Source organism: Myotis brandtii, unplaced genomic scaffold (assembly GCF_000412655.1).
Source record: "Myotis brandtii unplaced genomic scaffold, ASM41265v1 scaffold506, whole genome shotgun sequence".
In the NCBI taxonomy this organism is placed as follows: Eukaryota; Metazoa; Chordata; class Mammalia; order Chiroptera; family Vespertilionidae; genus Myotis; species Myotis brandtii.
In genome coordinates this window covers 586,012-605,768 of record NW_005369287.1, presented here as the reverse complement: position 1 = coordinate 605,768, position 19,757 = coordinate 586,012, and positions in this window count along the sequence as shown.

Sequence of the window (19,757 nt, the reverse complement as noted above, 5' to 3'; positions counted from 1 at the left end):
GCGGAGTGCGACCGCCGGTAGGCGGAGGCCCGGGCGGCCTAGAGGTGGCTCCTCCGGGCCCTCGACCAGGGCCAGGGATGTGAATGGATGCGCGTCTCTGTTCAAGGCTGCACCTGTCTTGGTCGCCTCTGAACTGTCCGCCCTCACGGGCTTGGGTAAGTGGGCCCGGGTGGCAGTTCCGACTGTAGGAAACGGGGGTGAGAGGGTGAGTGGGTGCGGTTGAAATGCTAGCAGCCTGATGTTCAAAATGAAAACGAGTGATTTTAAAAATCGTTTCCCGAGAAGACTGGTGGGGAGTGGGGAGGAGGAATGCACACAGTCCATTAGATACCTGCTAGACACAGACCTGTCATTCATTGCAGAAGCCCCTCTGCAGACCCACAAGGTCCAAGGCACTGGAGGAAGACCGGGACCCTGCTCTCTGTGTGGTAGACCGATTTAAACAAGCAAGCAAGGTAATGGCAGATTGTGTAAAAGGCTCTGCAGGAAATGACACAACAGTGATGAGAGAGATTATATTATATACACCCTTTGGCAGGATAGAATGGCTGGACGAGACCACTAGAGGGAAGTGACAGTTGAGCAGCCTCCTGAGAAAAAGAAGGAAATACACGTAGACACAACTTTACCTACAGGGTTGGTTCTAGAACCCCCTGGATAAATGCCCACGGATTCTATGTTAAGAACCTGTCCCCAAAGCTTCCTAGGGGCTGTTTCTGTGCTTCTGTAGTTTCAGGAGGCCTGCTTGCCCTGTAGACTTCATGGGGGTTTGGACTACATCATTGATAGGAGAGGTTCAAGGCATGAATTAGGGAACTTTGGTCTGCAGACAGTGAGACCTCAACACATGCTTCATTGCATGATACCCTCGGCCTTGAAAGACAATTTCATTAACCTTTCACGGTTTCTCTTTCCGTGTCACTTTTTCTCAGATCTGTGAGCAAAATAACTTTTACCTGGGATCAAGAGGAGATTAATCTTGACAAAAGAGCATCCTATTTTATGCTCTGAATAAAGGATGAATGACATATTTTGATGAATCAGTTAAAAGACAAAATTAAAAGCTGATTTGCAAGAAAGAGTACCTATTCAGGTAATAATGCATTACCTGAATAATATCAATAAACTCAATGATTTTTTTTAAATATGAGGCCGACGCTCTATCCACTGAGCCAAACCGGCCAGGGCTATCTATTTTTAAAATATATTTTTATTGATTTCAGAGAGGAAAGGAGAGGAGGAGAGATAGAAACATCAATGATGAGAGAGAATCATTGATCGGCTGCCTCTTGCACGCCCCCTACTGGGGACCAAGCCTGCAACCCGGACATGTGCCCTGACTGGAATCCAACCATGACCTCCTGGTTCATAGGATGATGCTCAACCACTGAGCCACAATGATGGGCCTCAATGATGTTTATTAAATATCAGTTTATATAACTGCATAATTAATCCAAAGATTGTTTGGATAATATTACGATGAAACTCTCTTGCCCTTTTTATTTTACTCTTTAACCACTTGTTTTGGCTCAGACCAAACTAACTGAGAAATATTTTGTTGTGTCTTCTGGGAAATCTGGAAGGGAGCTCACACTTATTGAGTACCTGTGATTTGCACAGCATTGTGATAGCACTTAAATATATTATCCCTTTCAGTACTGGACCAACCTTCAGATATGGGGGTTACTATACCCATTTTAGTAACAAAGACATTGAGATTCAGAGAGATTGTGACTTGCCTAAGTTAACAAAACTAGTAGATGGAGAAACTAAAATTTGAACTCAGATCTTCTGGCCCTAATTCCCTTCACACCATGTTGCTGTACTTTAGTATTTATTTAAGAGGGCAATATAAGCAAAGTGTCCAGCCAAGCAGATTTCTATGTTGCTTTTAGAATTTTATTACGAAAATATACTTTTACATAGACTATACATGAGGCAATTTTGGAACTTCTCTGTGTTTTACTTCTCCCTTTATAGGATACTTGCTTTCTATTTGGCACCATAAAAACTATTCCACTTGTTTTAAGAGTTTATACTGTCATGTGTCTTTTGAACATTCTGAACAATGTTATAAAGTACTAGAGGCCCAGAGCACAAAATTCGTGCACGGGGTGGGGGTGGGGGGGTCTCTCAGCCTGGCCTGCACCCTCTCGCAATCCGGGACCCCTCAGGGGTCCTAACCACTCTGCCTGCCTGCCTGATCACCCCAACCACTCTGCCTGCCTGCCTGATCGCCACTAACCACTCACCTGCCTGCCTGATCACCCCTAACCACCTCTGCCCGAATGCCTGATCACCCCAACCCCTCCGCCTGCCTGCCTGATCGCCCCTAACCGCCTCTACCTCAGCCCCTGCCGCGGCGGCTTCATCCAGAATGACATCTGGAAGGCCATTTAGCTGTCTAGTCTAATTAGCATATTACGCTTTTATTATTATAAATGATGCTAACATTTTGTTATTGCAAGGGGGTTCTGACTAAATGCATCACTCTGAATTATTTCACAGGCAGTCTTTCCCTGCACATTTAGGACCTTCCTGCCAAAAATATGTGTTCCCATATCTTGATGGAATATTCTGACATGTGTATGCCCCCAAGTCTGTGTGGGCTGGCTGCTTTAGGGAAAAATTAATGGATGAAGGAAAATTTTGGAAGTGTTTATACAGTTCTGAGGAATGAGGTAGTAGGATTTGTACGTTTTTGTTCCTTTCATATCAGATCCTTCACATTTTTCTTTGATGATGTCAGGAAACAAATTTTCCTTTTTCAAGAGCAAACTCTCATTTTCATGGTTTTCACAAAATTGAGTTGTATTTTGCAAGCATAATACTGTGTTTCCGTCTATATACATCTCTGATAAACATTGTTAGTTCAAACATTAAAAATAATTACCACATTTCAGAGCCTGATATTTTTATTTGTAAAGAGTCTGTGTGTGTGTGTGTGTGTGTGTGTGTGTGTGTGTGTGTGTGTGTGTTGAATGCATTTTCAAAATTTTGGTTAACTCCTTACAACTGTGTATATTTGTTTTAAGTGTAACAAATATTCTCTTTCTAAAAATTCCTTCTTATCTAGACTTACTATTTATTCTTTTACTTTTGATTTGAAAATAATCGTAGACTCACAAGAAGTTACAAAAATAGTAGAGAGGTCCTGTGTGTCCTTTGTCCAGTTTCCCCCATTGGTAGCCTCTTACATACCTCTAATAATAGATTACTAAAACTAGGAAATTGACATCTGCCTATCTTCTTTAGATTTTTAGTTTGTTTTTGTTTCATTATATCAAAAAATTACCATTTGCCACAATTCATTTCTATTGTACTTGATTTGGCTCTTCTCCCTTTCCTGGATAGTAAATGACCGTCACTAAGCTTGCTATGGTACTCATCTGGAACTACAAGTTGACTAAAAAATTCTGGAGGTCAACATGCTTAAAAATTATTCATTTGTAAGATTTTTGCTTTTTTTCTGCTTATACTATTCCATGTCATAATAAACCTACAAATTTAGACAACCCGTGTATGTGTGTGTTTTATACAGCCTCTGACCCCTGAAGCAGGTTTGGAAACAGGTGAGTTTGCAATACCCATTGGACATCTAAGCAGAGATATCAAAGAGGCAATTGAATATGAAAGTCAGTAATTCAGAGAAAATATCCAGGTAGGAAATGTATGAATCCATATAAAGAATAGGAATATAAGTAACCATACCTGGAGAATCAATTAGAAATACCCAGAGTTTAGCCTAAAGCCTCTTACCCATGCTTTTGTTCTAGGCTGGCTTTGTTTGTAGATAGTTATCAGTTACTTTATACTGCCTTTCAGAATGTTTATATGCATTTCCGTCTGCCATTCACTTGTATTCTGAAGAGTTTAGACTTTTAATGTTGGGTCTTCCCAAGCAGATTACACATTTCGTAAGAAAAGATCTTACAATGCCATATCCCTGGAAGGTATTTGATAATGCTCCTGTAATAAACTAGTCTAATGTAGAGTTGTTGTTTTGTTTTGTTTTTTTCATTTCTTTTGTGTTATAAAGCATCAATTTTCTTTTTCTTTTTTTGTATAGGTTTCCCCTTTCCCGCTCTCTCTCTCTCTCTCTCTCCCTCTCTCTCTCTCTCTCTCTTTTCCTTTGCAATGTATTTATTAAGGAAACTGGGTTGTTTGTCCTTTAGTTTTCCCCATCCAGATTTTGCTGGCTACATCACTCACTGAAGGGTAGTTTCCTCGGCATTTTAGTAAATTGGCGCTAGGGCTTAATCAGATTCATTCATTCATTCGTTCAATTAGTTTTGGCAAGAATATTTTATAGTAGGGGGTATATTTTTTTAACTATATTTTATTGATTTTTTACAGAGAGGAAGGGAGAGAGATAGAGTTAGAAACATTGATGAGAGAGAAACATCAATTGGCTGCCTCCTGCACACCCCCACTGGGGATGTGCCCACAGCCAAGGTACATGCCCTTGACCGGAATCGAACCTGGAACCGTTCAGTCCGCAGGCCGACGCTCTATCCACTGAGCCAAACTGGTTAGGGCAAGCATCAATTTTTTTTACAAATTTTTAATTTAGACACTTCTAGCTGTCCTGGGAAAATAAGGATAGAGTTAGAATTTTTGATCTTTTGCCACCCGTGCCCATTTCAAGTCAGACAAAAGAGATTTTCTTATTTAAAAAAAAAAAAAAGAAAAGGCTCAGCTCTCCTCCTCCATTTTGGCAGAGACTCAGACTTCATGCCCAGCAAAATTTCAGTCCAGCATGAAAGAGATCCTTCCCAGTAGTTCCTGGATTCACTAATGGAACCAACATGATGACCCGCCCATCCCTAAAGAAATTAACTGGAGCTGGAAAAATTCTGTGCTGTGATTGGCCAATTATGAGTCATATGCTTCACCTCTGGTTCACCCAAAGAAGAACATAGACTATAGGAGAGGGTGGTTGCCCAGAAAATAAGTGAAGTACTGTCAGCAAAATAAGAAAATGAATACTAAAGGTCAAGTAACTACGCCAAGTAACTCAAAGGCCTAGGCTTTGTTCCTCCTGTAAGTTTTTAAAAGAAGTTCATAATGTCATGGCACTCACTTTGACTCCCTTCCAATTTCATACACAATACTACACTTACCCCTGAATCACCAGGTGAAAATATTAACTTGTCATTGATGAGTGAACATCACAAAAAGTAAATGACTGAGTATAGAACTTAACCAGCTGGAAGGGTCAGTATTTCAGCACAGGTATGGCAGGTAGTTTCTTGTCCTACAATTCTTTCCTACTGTCAGTCACCTGAAACATTTATTTGCACTCAATACCCTGGGGCCAGGGTGGCTGCTAGCTAAGATGCCAGGGAAACCACTACAGAAGCCAGTGAAGATCCATCTGCTCAAGTTTATCCTCTAGAACAGTGGTTCTCAACCTTCCTAATGCCGCGACCCTTTAATACAGTTCCTCATGTTGTGGTGACCCCCAACCATAAAATTGTTTTCGTTGCTACTTCATAACTGTAATTTTGCTACTGTTATAAATCATAATGTAAATATCTGATATGCAGGATGTATTTTCATTGTTACAAATTGAACATAATTAAAGCATAGTGATTAATCACAAAAACAATATGTAATTATATATGTGTTTTCCGATGGACTTAGGCGACCCCTGTGAAAGGGTCGTTCGCCCCACAAAGGGGTCGCGACCCAGAGGTTGAGAAACCGCTGTTCTAGAAGGACATTTACACACTGTGGAATCTTAAAAGCAAAATGTATCTACAAATAATATGTTTTCTCTTAAGCTTCGTTTCAGCTTCACCATTTTCATTCCTTTCTATACTAACAGGTTACTTATCCTACAAGTTGTCTGATCAGAATTGTATGGCATTTTTACATTTTAGTTCAAATTTTGCTGCAGAAAATTGATAACTTTGGTGAAAAGAGAATGTTGGCTCTATTCTGGAATTTGAAGTGGCTCCTCTGGTTTGCTGCTTCCCTGGACACAACATTGCATTCTCTGTTGTAAGACCTGCTTCAAGTTGGTGATGAGACTGGCAGAAAATCAAACCAAGCTAAATGGGTAGTTGTTGAAGTTAATCTCACCCCATGGAGCTGTCGAAAGCCCTGGAATAGCCGGCTTTTATTAACAAACAAAATACTGATCGTAATCACTGTCCTGTGGTCCTGTTCACCAAAATTTAGGGTTTGGAAATTGGATTTGGGTCTGGTTACCTTAAATACAATGAACCCTGGCCAGGTAGTTCAGTTGGTGAGAGTGTCATCCTGATACATCGAGATTGTGGGTTCAAGTCTCGGTTAGGGCACATATAAGAATCAACCAATGAATGCATAAGTAAGTTGAACAACAAATCAATATTTCTCTTTCTCTCTCTACCTTTCTCTGCTTCCCTCTCTCTAAAAACCAATCAATGGCCCTAACCGGTTTGGCTTAGTGGATAGAGCGTCGGCCTGCGGACTGAGGGGTCCCAGGTTCGATTCCGGTCAAGGGCATGTACCTCGGTTGCGGGCACATCCCTGGTGGGGGGTGTGTAGGAGGCAGCTCATCGGTGTTTCTAACTCTCCCTCTCCTGTCCTCTCTGTTAAAAAATCAATAAAATATATTAAAAAAAATAAAAATAAAAACCAATCAATGAATTTTTAATATTATTTTAAAAAGTAAATATAATGGCATATAACCATTAAAATTTCTATTGTAGGAGAAGGTAGCATAAGATAGTGTCAACTATGCATTTAAATGTAAAAAGTACATTACTAAACAATATGTTCTAGATCAGTGGTTCTCAACCTTCTGGCCCTTTAAATACAGTTCCTCATGTTGTGACCCAACCATAAAATTTCGTTGCTACTTCATAACTATAATGTTGCTACTGTTATGAATCGTAATGTAAATATCTGATATGCAGGATGGTCTTAGGCGACCCCTGTGAAAGGGTCATTCGACCGCCAAGGGAGTTGCGACCCACAGTTTGAGAACCACTGTTCTAGACGATGCCAATATTGTTTAATATTATACAGACATAGGCAAATAATGGAGAAAACACCCAAATGTTAACCTTAAGAAATGGAATGATCAGTGATTTGATTTGATTTGATTTGATTGTTTACTTTTCCAAATATTCCTAGATGAAATGTATTCCATCTGTACTCAGATAAATTAATTTTTAAAGAGAAGTAGCTTATAATACCAATACCCCACTCAAAATATACAAAAGATATAACTACAAAGTAGATCTATTATGATTCTCACTGCTCAAAACCATTGTAGATTTTTTCTCCTACCTTGCATACATCATTTGTTCTTTCATTTAAAAAAACAAAACCAAACTACGTACTGGATGCTGGGAGTAAATGAACAATACAGGTGTGGCTCCTGCCCTCCTAAAACTGTCTAGTGGAGATGCAAGAACAATCCAGCATGTCACAGCTGATAACAGAGTTTTGTGCATTCTGCATCAGAACACCTAACCCTCCTTTTACACATCAGATCTGGCTTTGGTTTATCAGCTGACAAGAACATTGAGCTTTCACACAGTGGTGCTCGCTCTTAGTGCTTCAGTTTGAGCCACATCCCATCCTTGTTCACATAATAGTGTTCAATTATTAGTGTTCAGTTATTTGAGTATTTATTTGCTCTTATTTTATAAAAACAAAAGTGTAAATACTAGTCATGGGAAATGTAGGTCTTATCAATGTAATTTGAATGATATAAAGATGGAAACCATTAGGCGTGCCAGAAGCAGTAAATTTTTAGCCCCAATCAGATAACCAGATATGCATGAAATGAGGCCAGTAAATTATGTGAAGGAAAAGAAGAAATGAGAGAACAAAAACATAATCCCAGAAAAATTTACTATTAAAGGTTGTACCTAAAATTTTAGGTGTGTTTAGAGATTTTGATCTTTTCAGTTCTTCAGGGAAATATTCTTCCTAAAACATGTAAGTTTATTGTTTGCTTTTTAGATATTTTTTAAGGTATACTTTATGTTTGAATGTTGGAAACTGCCTGTGGTGGCTCACCACTGCCTACAGAATATATTTTAGATCATTTATCACACCAATGTTGTTAACATTGACAAGTTTATAGTGATACTGAGAAAATTTACAGGTCACCTATAAAAGTTGCTATGGTTAAGTTGCTACATTGAATGGTAACTAGAGGCCCGGTGCACGAAATTTGTGCCCTGGGGGTGGGAGGTCCCTCAGCCCGGCCTACGCCCTCTCGCAGTCCAGGAGCCCTTGGGGAATGTCCAACTGACGGCTTAGGCCTGCTGTTCATGGGGAGCGGGCCTAAGCTGGCAGTTGAACATCCTTAGAGCTGCCGCAGAGGCGGGAGAAATTCCCGCCACTGCCGTTGTGCTCGCCAGCCGTGAGCCCAGCTTCTGGCTGAGCGGCACTCCCCCTGTGTTGAGAGTCTGCCCCCTGGTGGTCAGTGCACATCATAGTGACTGGTCATTCCACCATTCGGTCAATTTGCATATTAGCCTTTTATTATATGGTAATGGTAATTGGTAAATGAAGAGGAAGAATAAGATATTTAATCTGCCCTTTTATACATATTGTATTTTAGAGTAGCCAAAGAGCTAATAAGGAAAAGTCCTTTTGTATCAAATATTTTCAACTAACAAATATAAATGAAATGATAAAATTTTTAAATCGCCATTTTGGAAATATCTAATAAAATAATAGATTTAAATAACAATAATCAATGGCTAATAAAACCATTAGGCGAAAGGTTGTTGGATAGAATTTATAATGGATGGGTCGGGTTGGCAACACCTGGACCCACCAATCAATTTTAACATCGCTAGAAGTCGAACAGCTGTACATCATATACATCATATGCAGTGTGATAAAAAATATATCAAATCACCTGTGAAGTATTTTTGCTCATCCCAAAATACTTTGAGTTTGAATCCAGTCAAGCCTGTACATGTAAATATCCATTTTTGAGAAGGAAGAGATTGAACAATAGAGGAAAGTGTCAACACCAAGAAGATGGAATTAATTAACTAAACCCATAATATGAAAAGTTCTGCAGGACAAATGACAGGATTTCTTTAACATATAATTACCTTAATAAATTTAAAAGATACATAAGAGACCTAACAACCAAATATAGCTCATGGATCCTGATTTGACTAACCAGTTATTAACAGACATTTTTGAGACAATAAGGAAATTTGACCATAGACTGGATATTAAATGATAGAAAGGAATTATTATTAAATAAGGGTTAATCATTTTGTCTGTGTCATACTGTAGCTGTGTTTTTGAAAACAGTCTTTTGTCTATTAGACATATACACTATGAAATTCTGTGACCTCCAGAATTTCCTGCAAAATGCTTCATAGGGAATGGGGGAAGTGTTAGGACAGATGAAACAAGATTAGGTGAAATGGGCTGATAAGTTTTAATGCTTAGTAATAGGCACATGAGGGGATAGGCATGCTCTCTACTCCTGTCCAAAAAGCTCTCTGCTCTCTGCTCCTGTCCCAAAAGCTCTCTGCTCTCTGCTCCTGTCCCAAAAGCGCTCTCTGCTCTCTCCTCCTGTCCAAAAAGCTCTCTGTTCAGTATATAGGTAGGTACATTGTTATTAACTTAATTAGGGTACTCCTAAGGCTTAGGAAGAGCCACACTCAAGGGGCAAAAGAGCCGCATGTGGCTCGTGAGCCGCAGTTTGCCGACCACTGAGCTAGGGTAACACCTTCCAGAGCAGTCAGCCTTGACTGTGATCACTGTGGCTCTTCACGTGAGGGAAGAGGGTAGAGCAAGGAGAGAAGAGAAGGTCTAGATTTCCCACTGATCTAGACCTGTGGGTTTGTGCTCACAAACCAGAGACCTCCCTGTGGTGAGACGTTGTGCGTTCTTCAGTCGGTAAAGCAGGATTTACTCATTACCCAGTTCTTGAATTACACAATTGTATCATTACAGTTTATGGGAACTACTAACTCTGATTATGATTCAGAGGTGTGCCCCAGAGTATTCTTCCTCCTCCCTTGTCCCTTGTGTAATCTTGGGCAGGTTGCTCTTCTCTAAATTAGGTTAATAAATACCTTGCCTTTTTGCCTCCAGGGTTGTTGTGAGGATCTTAAGAGATAAAATATGGAACTATAATTTTTGTGAATTATCACACACTATACAAATGTTAGGCATCCTTATTACTCTAAGGGACTAGGTGATTTATATCTAAAAGCCCCTTATTTCCTGTTATTCTATGTTAACAATGAATGTGTAATTAGTACATTATAAATTAGATAGTGAGAAGCAAATACAGAGAAGTGTAGCATATAGTGTGATCTTCCTGAATTCTCCTATGTTACATAGGAATTCCTGGAAATAACAAAAATCTTATCCAGTTATTATTTAGTGGTTACATCCTCGAATACATTCTCATCAATTGAAGAGACAAATAAGTTACCATATATTCCATAAATAATGCCTATTACTCTTTTATAATCTGAATTTCATAAGTCAATATTTCCTCTATTTCAATTGGGAACTTCTAGAGCACAGTTGCCAAACTGTTCTATTGCCCATGGAATAAATCTGGCCACCACCTACTTTGGTATGGCCTGCAAACTTAGAATTATTTTTGACATTTTGAACTAGTTTTGTTTTAAATCAAAAGAACAATATTTTAGGACACAAGAAAATTACATGAAATTTAAACTTCAGTGTCTATTTATTGCAACTCAGCCACACCCGTTTTGTTTATGTACTGACTACTGCTGCTACAGCCAGTTGAGTAGTTGTGAGAGGAACCATATGGTCCACAAAGCCTGAAATGTTTACTTTCTGGTTCTTCACAGAAGAGCTTGCCTATCCCTAGAATAGAGGCTTCAAAGGGACAGACATTTTTTTAAAAGTAGGTTGCTAGCTATCTCTTAGGATAAATAAACCTGGATTATATGGATTCAACTTATGCATATGCAATAACAGAAATTAACAGTTATGGTTTAATATGCAATGACTAGATTTGAGTCAAGTGAGTCCATTAAAAATTGACTCAACCATTCTGGAAAGCTCTTTGGTAACATCTACTAAAGCTGAACACACTCGTACCCTATGACCTATAGGTTCCACTTCCAGGTGCTTACCTAGGCACCTAACTTTTCTTTAACGGGTGTAGTCCTGGGGTCACAAGTTCAAATACATACAGAGAGAGGGATCAGGCAAGTAGTATTAACTGCTGGCCAGAAGGGCATTTTTAGTGGCAGTGGTTTAAGTGTATACACTGGACACCCGTTGGCATATCCGCCCTTCACTCTTTTGTTCTGCCGCCATGTCTAGACTTCAAGGTCCTGCCTCTCCCTCTCAGTGGCTGATTGCTCTTGGATAGACACCTTACCCATGTCAAGTGCCAATGATACAGTTGGTACTCTGTCCAGGTCTCCTTGAAGGGGAGTGCACCATCTCCCAGCTGCTGTGAGTGTTGGCTGCTAGCAGCTCACAGCTGCTCCCTTCTCTGTAATCGCCTTGCCCCAATATGTTTGAGAAACTAAGCCCTCAGCCAATAACGGATGGCCATAGGGGTACAAAGGGCAGGCTCATTGCTTCAAGATGCGATAACTACAATGTCCTCACTCTCCAGACCTCACTGTGGGATCAGGCTGAGGCTAGACTCGCTTAGTTCTGTTTTCTTCTGCATCCTGTTTCCCTCACTGAGAGCACTCCCCCATAAATCACTTGCACCAGAATCTATCTGCTTCTACGGAACCTAAGCAAAGTCAAAGGGATCATAAGATCCTTTTCCCCAAAGAGCCAGAGAGCCTGGACACGCTGAAAGCATCAAGTCAATGGCAACACAACCATGAATTCCCGGAGCTCCGTTTCTTCCCTGGCCAGCTTTCCTTTGATTTCATAAAAGCCCCCAGGAGCTTTCCAATAATCCCCCTTGTTTTGGTTTAGGTCAGCCCAAGTCCATTTTCTTCCCTGAAACCAATATAACCTTCGCTAATATGATGGGTGAGTCAGGCCTGACTTAACATAGCTTTGGAGCTATGACCCAATGCTTGGTGGGATAACATCAGTTGGAATCCTCAGGGAAAAGTTAATTGATTACTCTCCTGTTTCCTTGGCATAAGTAACTAGAAGTGTTGCTGGGAATGCTTCCCATCCTTTAATCCTTCAGGAATTCGCTTTGCTAGGAGCTCATTTGTTACCCAGGGTTGTGTTTCCCTGAGACCTTTCTGGTTCCCTGGAGGCAAGGAGAGCTAAATTCCTTCCACTGGTCATCATCCTCTGGTGTATCTCTTTGTTTCCAGTCCTGTCCAGGAAGGCTCCAGAATCTCTCTGGGGCTTCTTATCACTAAAATCTGCTTTTCTACATCTTGTTCTCTTTGTGAGCATGTGTGTGCACACACATGCAGGAAGTTTGTGTACATGTTACAAGAGCAGAAGGAGGAGGTGGTGGGGAAGTCACAGGAGGGTGGTCAGATTTCACATCACTGAAGTATGTGAAGGGTTGTAAAGAAAGGGCGACACCACACAAGCCTGATGAGTTCCACTCGGAATTATTCACCGATTCGTCAGAAAATAGATCCTTCTGACCCAGACTCTCCCCTCTCAATAGTCAAAGGCAGCTTTTGTCAGAGCCGGTAATTGTGCCTCTACGCCAGTTTCATGTCGTTTAGCCCAAGACAAGTTTCAACCTGAGCCAAAGGTAGAGAAAGCCAGATAATATTTTTAGATATGAGCCTACATTCTGATTTCCAGTGGGCATGTCCTCCTCTCCCCTCCGTCCATTCGAGTAGCCAGTCTCAGGGCAGACATGCTACCGGGTGAAGAGTAAAAAGTTGGCAAGTCTTTCTGGCTTGTTCCTAATAACTGGTAGTTGCCAAAGGAACTGGTAGGCTCCTAATAACTGATGGTCCACTGTTTGAAGAGCACCCACCGATGAGGTTCGATTGGCCCACACGGTACTTTTCTAAAGTATAATTTTGGCCACACAGGGCTCAGCTTTCCAGTTTACCGCAGTCCCCAGCATTCCTCATTGTCTGTCACAGCTGACATTACCTGCCTGGCTTCTTTCTGTGTGCTCCTGTGTGCACCAGGCCTAAACCCATCATGGAAGGTTGTGTTAGTCTCCTCTCTGAGGAAGAAACAGGAAGAGTAAGAGGGGAAGATTTCCTCCAGGGGAAGGAGAGGCCAGTTAGAGTCAATAATAAGCCAGGGCTATTCTTAGCATCATGGAGAGCAGGAAGAAGCAGATCCACAGTTCGTTCTGGACTTTCAGACCTGGACCCCACTTGGATCCAAATGCCTGAGAAGGTAGGGGACTGACAGAAGGGGCTAAGTTGAAGGAGCAGTATTCCCAAGATAGGAGAGAGAGAGAGGTGTATGTGAGGGCCTAACATCAGTGAGGAAATTCTTTCTCCTAATCACTCTTTAACTCTCCTTACCCTTTCCCAGTGATTCATCCACCCAGTAATTAGGTGTTTTCATGATGTGTCAGGCATTGCTGCTTTCCCTCTTAAAGTACATTGATACCCCTTTGCCTTGAACAGGATATAGACAATTTTTTCCCTTATTGTTTCTTCATATATTCTTCTAGAATTTTAGCTCTGAAAAAGCCATGAGAGCTGTTGAAGGCTTCTTACCTTCAAGAAAGTGGCTGGAAATGGCCAAGGGGTATGTGTGACAGTAACCCAAACCAAGCCCTTCACGTTCTTTCTTCTAGAAATCTGAGTCTTGAACACAGGTACATAAAGGTAGAAAATCTATCCCGATGTAGGCTCCTTAAAGGGACTGCCTACTCACTCCTGCTACCTAGACTACCCTTATTTCTCTTCTTTGAGGGGCCGGACAGGTCAAATTCTCTAAATTCTGTGAGCTTTCCCATATCATTCCAATGCGGTCTTTTAAAGGTCAGCTTCTATTGCTGGCAACCTGAGAATCCTGCCTGGTACAAAAACTCCCTGGAATATGTGAGATGTGAGTGAGCCTTACATGAATAGCTGGGAAGGATGAGTGGCTTGTTCCAGGTGAGAAGGACATTATTAGCAAAACCCCTCAAGAACTCTGCTTGGCCTGGCTCAAGGGGAGACTTCAAAGAAGTGTGAGAAATCCGGTAGAAGATGGGGAAGTCCCTTTTTACTTATCTGAAGGTGCATGGCCTTTCTCTGAGAGTGATGTTGTTGGACACACTTCTGGGCCATAACCAGGGCTGCAGATGGGCTTGGAGTCAAGCCAACAGAGAAGTGTGCAGGACACTTGAGAAACTGGGGATGGGCTTGGAAGTATCATCCATCTGGTGAGCTGTGGCAGCGAAGAATTGGGAACCATTACTGAAGAGAAACAAGAGCTATGGAAGGGGGAGAATATGAGGATGCAAGATTGTTTATAAAGAACAGAATGGATTCTTGAGTCAGTCTGCCCGGGTTTGAATCCTGGCTCCATCACTAACTTTCTGTGATTGATTTCCTTACCCTAGCATGCTCCTTACCTCAATTTAATTTAGTGGCTTGCAAAAAACAAGCACTCAATAATGATGCCTTAGTGTTATTATTTTTATCAATAAAATGTGATGATATTAATCCAAGTTGTTTATTAACAATTATTATTATTACCAGTTAAACTTCAGATTCAAAGCCACAGACCATCCCTGCATGCATACCCACCCACCCACAAACCACACCATTATACTTCAGAAATACCCTTAGGGCCCAGCCTGAAATTACAGAATAATATACCTGAGACAAAACCAATGAGATGTCATAAAACGAAAGATCCGACAGGCATCAACTTCTCCCTTTATGTTGAAAGGGAAATGGTGGTCTGCAACACTGACCACCTATAGAAGAGACAGGGACCCAGATGACTGGTAGAGTTGGGACAATAACATGGGCTACTTTCTGTTTTGATAGGATTCTTGGAAACCAGATACAGATACAGCCTATGCTGCTTGAACAGGAGTGTGATGGTCCATGAAGTATTTGGTGCTTTCAAGGAACTAGATCTGAAAATGGGTCACTCCTTCAAGCATGTGGAGTGATGGAGCAAGTGCTAATCTGGGAGTTAGAGGTCCTGGAGCCCACAGAGGGTCTATTGGGACATATGAAAAGTGCATACAGACCACTCTGTCTGAATCCCCCTAATCTCACTCCTTCCCCACCTCATCCAGATGCTCCCAGGATTTCTGAGTTTTGTTTTTTTTTAAAGTATATTTTTATTGATTTCAAAGAGGAAGGGAGAGGGAGAGAGAAATAAAAACATCAATGATGAGAGAGAATCATTGATCGGCTGCCTCCTGCATGCCCCCTACTGGGGATAGAATGGGCAATCTGGACATGTGCCCTGACTGAGAATTGAACCGTGACCTCCTGGTTCAACCATTGAGCCACACCAGCCCAGCAAGAGTTGCAATTTTAAATGGAGATGTCAGGGAAGTCTCACTGAGAAAGTGACATTTGAGCAAAGACTCAAAGATCAGCAACTGAACCATGGGTTATGTGGGCAGACAAAGGAGCCAGAGCAAAGGCCCTGAGGCAGAAGTATTCCTAATGTGTGCAAGGAAAGGGAAGGAGGACAGGTGGCTGTAGCACAGAAGGCAGAGCATCTGGCTGAACAGCTATGTGCTAAAACGTGTTTATTCACTGGCCTTTGACAAAGCCCTGATTGGTAGCATTTATTGAATGCCATGGTGTAAATACTCCTACCATCCTGGCTGGTTTCAGCCTACCAACGTGGCATTGCTAAATATCGAGTTGGGAAGAGATGCTGTACAGTTGGCTCTTGAGAGTCGCTGTGAGTGGGCTCCAGCGCACCTCTGCCCGCAGGCTGCTGGATGGGAGGGTATGAAGCTCACAGTGGGAGGTGGGCTGGAGAAATGGATTTGATGGTCCTCTGCAGAGTGACAGTCATTGGAGCCAGGGGAGCAGCAAGATGACCCCCAGAGTTGGTTCAGGGTCAAAGGAAGGGCACAAAGGATAGGCTCTAACGCAGCACCAGCATTTACGTGTCATGTGAGAAAGAAGCCTCTTTGAAGGGGACAGAAGACTCCAAAGAAAAAATCACTAGCACCAAGTCGTACGCTACGGTGTCCTGGAAGCCAGGGAGTAGGAATTCTCAGGAAGATCCCCGCTGCAGGATAAAGCAGAGTTTCAGTAATGCAAGGCTTGGAGCATGTCTGCTGCATTTCAAGTTAGCAGGTTATTGCAACTTAGCCTGAGTGGGGAGAACAGCAGCCAGAGTATAGAGAGGAAGCTGGCATTTGGGGAGTGCTATTTGTTATCTACACAGCTAATTACTGCAAAACTAGTAGCTTAGAACAACAGTAAACAGTCATTAAAACAACAACAACATTATTATCTCCTAGCTTCTGTGGGTCAGGAATTCAGGAGCAGCCCAGCTGGGTCGTTCAGACCTGGAGTCTCTCATGAGGTGCCGTGAAGATGTTGGCCAGGCCGTGGTCATCTGTAGCATTAACTAAGGCTAAGAGACCTAGCGAGCAAGGCGGCTCGCTCATGTCAGTGCTGGCTGTTGGCAGGAGGCCTAAGACCGTTCCACGAGGAGCTTGCCACAAATATTCTAGAATATTCTAACAATAGGGCAACTGGTTTCTTCCAGAGTGGGTGATCCAGAGTGGGAGATGCAGTGTCTTTTATGACCTAGTCTAGAAGACATACACCATCACGTCCACAGTGTCCTGTTATTCACACAGACCAGCCATAGATTCAGTGTGGATGGCAGCGCATAGATGCCAGGAGAAAAGGATCACTGCGGGGGAGGTAGGTGTGTCTTGGAGGCTGGCAACCACAATTGGGACCAGACATGGCAGGGTTGTAGGCCTGGTGGGGTTAATTGGCCTCGGGGTTGCAAACAGGACTCTGATATGCTTCATAAAATCCCAGGTATATTTGGGCTCCCCACCGAGTTGTTAGTCAGGCCCTCTGTGCCAGCACCCCCTCCTGTAGACTTTGAGTCACAGGGAGATGTTTTTCTGAGGACCATAGACCAGCACAGGCTGAGGCCTAACACGGAGCCCTATTGTGGAGCGTATTTCAAACACAGACCCCTTGGAAAGTACACAATGGCTGAACCTAAAAACCTGTGTAACAAGATAGAAGTAGCATCATTCTCAGAATAAAAGAAGTGTATTTAAGTGGGGGGGGGGCGTTGGGAGGGGAATGGAGGGATAAGGACACATGTAATACCTTAATCAAGAAAGAAATTAAAATTTTTTTTTTAAAAGTGTGTTTACCCTGACTCGGGGTAGCCTGAATGATCAGGGTTTACCTCTTTCTACCTTTACGATTCCATTTTTGCCAATAAGTAAAATAGAAGGTTTGGGGGAAATGTTATTACTTTGCAGGTTTGTGTGTCAAAAATATGATCGTATACACACCACTGCCTATAACGTCTGAAGATGTGAGTCAAATCTGTGCAAACAACTAGTTTTCTATGTAATCACCTCTCAGCGAATTCTGTTGCTGCCATCTCGTGGCCACTTAGAGTAATGACAACTAGAGTGATGCCTTTGGTCCAATGAAATCCTCCACCAGGCCATCCCACAGTTCCTCCTCCTGCACCATCCCGAAAGGTTAACATGGTGGTGCCGGGCAGGCTAAATAGCCATCGCAGATGGTGGATAATGAAAAATTGAATTTATTTAAGGAAAGGGGGTGGAGGATGGCATATCCAAAGGAAAGGCCTGCACAGCATCAGGAACTGGAGTTTCATCCTTATAGGCAGTCACTGTCGGAAAGCTCTTATCGGTGGGTTTGGAATGCGGATGGAATGCGGGTGTGCGATCAGGTGTCTGTAGGACAGTTTCAGTTCCTTATATGGTCTGATTCCTGGTGTCCAGCACGGTTTTCCTGGTCTTTGTCCTCCTGTGGCAGAAAGCTTACAAATGGCCATTAAGGATCATACTGCCCTATGGTCCTCTAACTAACCAATGGTCGTCCGGATGCTGGGTGACTACTTGCCATGCAACTTGCCAGTTTGTAAGGCAGTCTTCATCTATGTTGTAAAGCTCTGATTATTAGGGAGTTCTTTCTGATGCTGAGCCAAATTCTGCCTTGGTCTAATTTCTATCCAACCTGTCCTGTTTCTATTGTCTGATTTTTATTTCTTTTAATATTTGAGGGCAGCTGTTTTACTAGTATCATATTTCCACTTTTTTTTCCTTGACTAAATATTTTAGCTCCTTTCCATCTCTTTACATGATATGATTCTCAGAGCCCTCATTCTGTGCTTCTCTCTCAGGTCAGATAGAAGCAGAGTCTGAGATCAGGATTCTAGTGCAAGCGATTTCCAGGTGTGTGTGTGTGTGTGTGTGTGTGTGTGCGCGCGCGCGCGCGCGCATAAGGGATACAGGATGGGGCAGGGAACAGAGCAGAGCAAGGATGTGGTTTCAGCTGGAGATGAGCCTCAGGCGGGTCAGCTCTGAAGCCTGAAGGGTACCCCAGAGTTATCCCACCTTGAGACGTGTGGCTCAGTCTTTTGTACTGTGTGTCCCTCACCACTGGCTCTGAGAGTTTGGGGATCAGGGTAATCTTCCGAGCACAGTGCTTCCCATTTGGGCAAGAGGCTTCTTTTTAAAATATATATATTTTTTATTGATTTCAGAGAGGAAGGGAGAGGGAGAGAGATAGGACCCTCCATGATGAGAGAGAATCATTGATCGGCTGCCTCCTGCATGCCCCATACTGGGGATGGAGCCTGAAACCCGGGTATGTGCCTTCCTGATTCATAGGTCGACCACTGAGCCCCACTGGCTGGGCTGGGCAAGGGACTTCTAGGAGCAGGGTACAGCTGTGAGTTGTCAGCAGCCAGCAGTCACAGTGTGTGCAGAATGGCTGCTCAGGAAAGGGATCTGTGTGCCTTCTGGTAAGATCTCATCTCAGTCGTTACACCCAGACCAGGACCCACATATCTCAGATGTGGTCTGACGTGTAGAATTCAAGGGAACCATTAAATCTCAGTCTCCGTAGCTCAGCATTAACAGTGTAGGCTCACCTTGAGGCTGTGCTAATCTAAACCCTGAGATGTTTTTCACATAAAATTGTTCCCAACCCAAGAGTCTTCCATCATATCTTCTGGCATGGTGATACCAAAAGCAAAAGCACTTTTATGATGTTAAAATGCCTTGTTGCTGTTTTGACTTCACATTCCAGCCACCTGAGTGCTCTTTGAATCTGGATTTTGTTGTCTAACCAGCACTCTCTGCTGTTACCTGCAGTCTTTTAAGGGTCTCTCTTTGGTGACTTTCAATTTTCTTGTCTGTTCTTGACATCTAATGGCTGCTCATCTCTTAACATCTAGCTCTTCTGAGGTCTGGCTCATTGCTCCCCCCACGCCACACCACACAGCTTTTCTGTTGCTGAAGTCCATTTAGCATCCCCTTTGAACTCTGGTTAAAATGCCTGAGGCCAAGGATCAAGAGAGTCAGCCGAGGTCTAAGAGAAATCCCAGTCTGAGATAAGAAGACAGCTTGGGGGAGGATGAAGATGGCAATGCAGGTAAACTTCTGAGGTCTGGCTCATTGCTCCCCCCACGCCACACCACACAGCTTTTCTGTTGCTGAAGTCCATTTAGCATCCCCTTTGAACTCTGGTTAAAATGCCTGAGGCCAAGGATCAAGAGAGTCAGCCAAGGTCTAAGAGAAATCCCAGTCTGAGATAAGAAGACAGCTTGGGGGAGGATGAAGATGGAAATGCAGGTAAACGCCTCCCACAACCACATCAAAATTACAACTGAAACACAGAACAACCATCATTCAGCACCACCTGAAAGCTGGCTGGATGGAA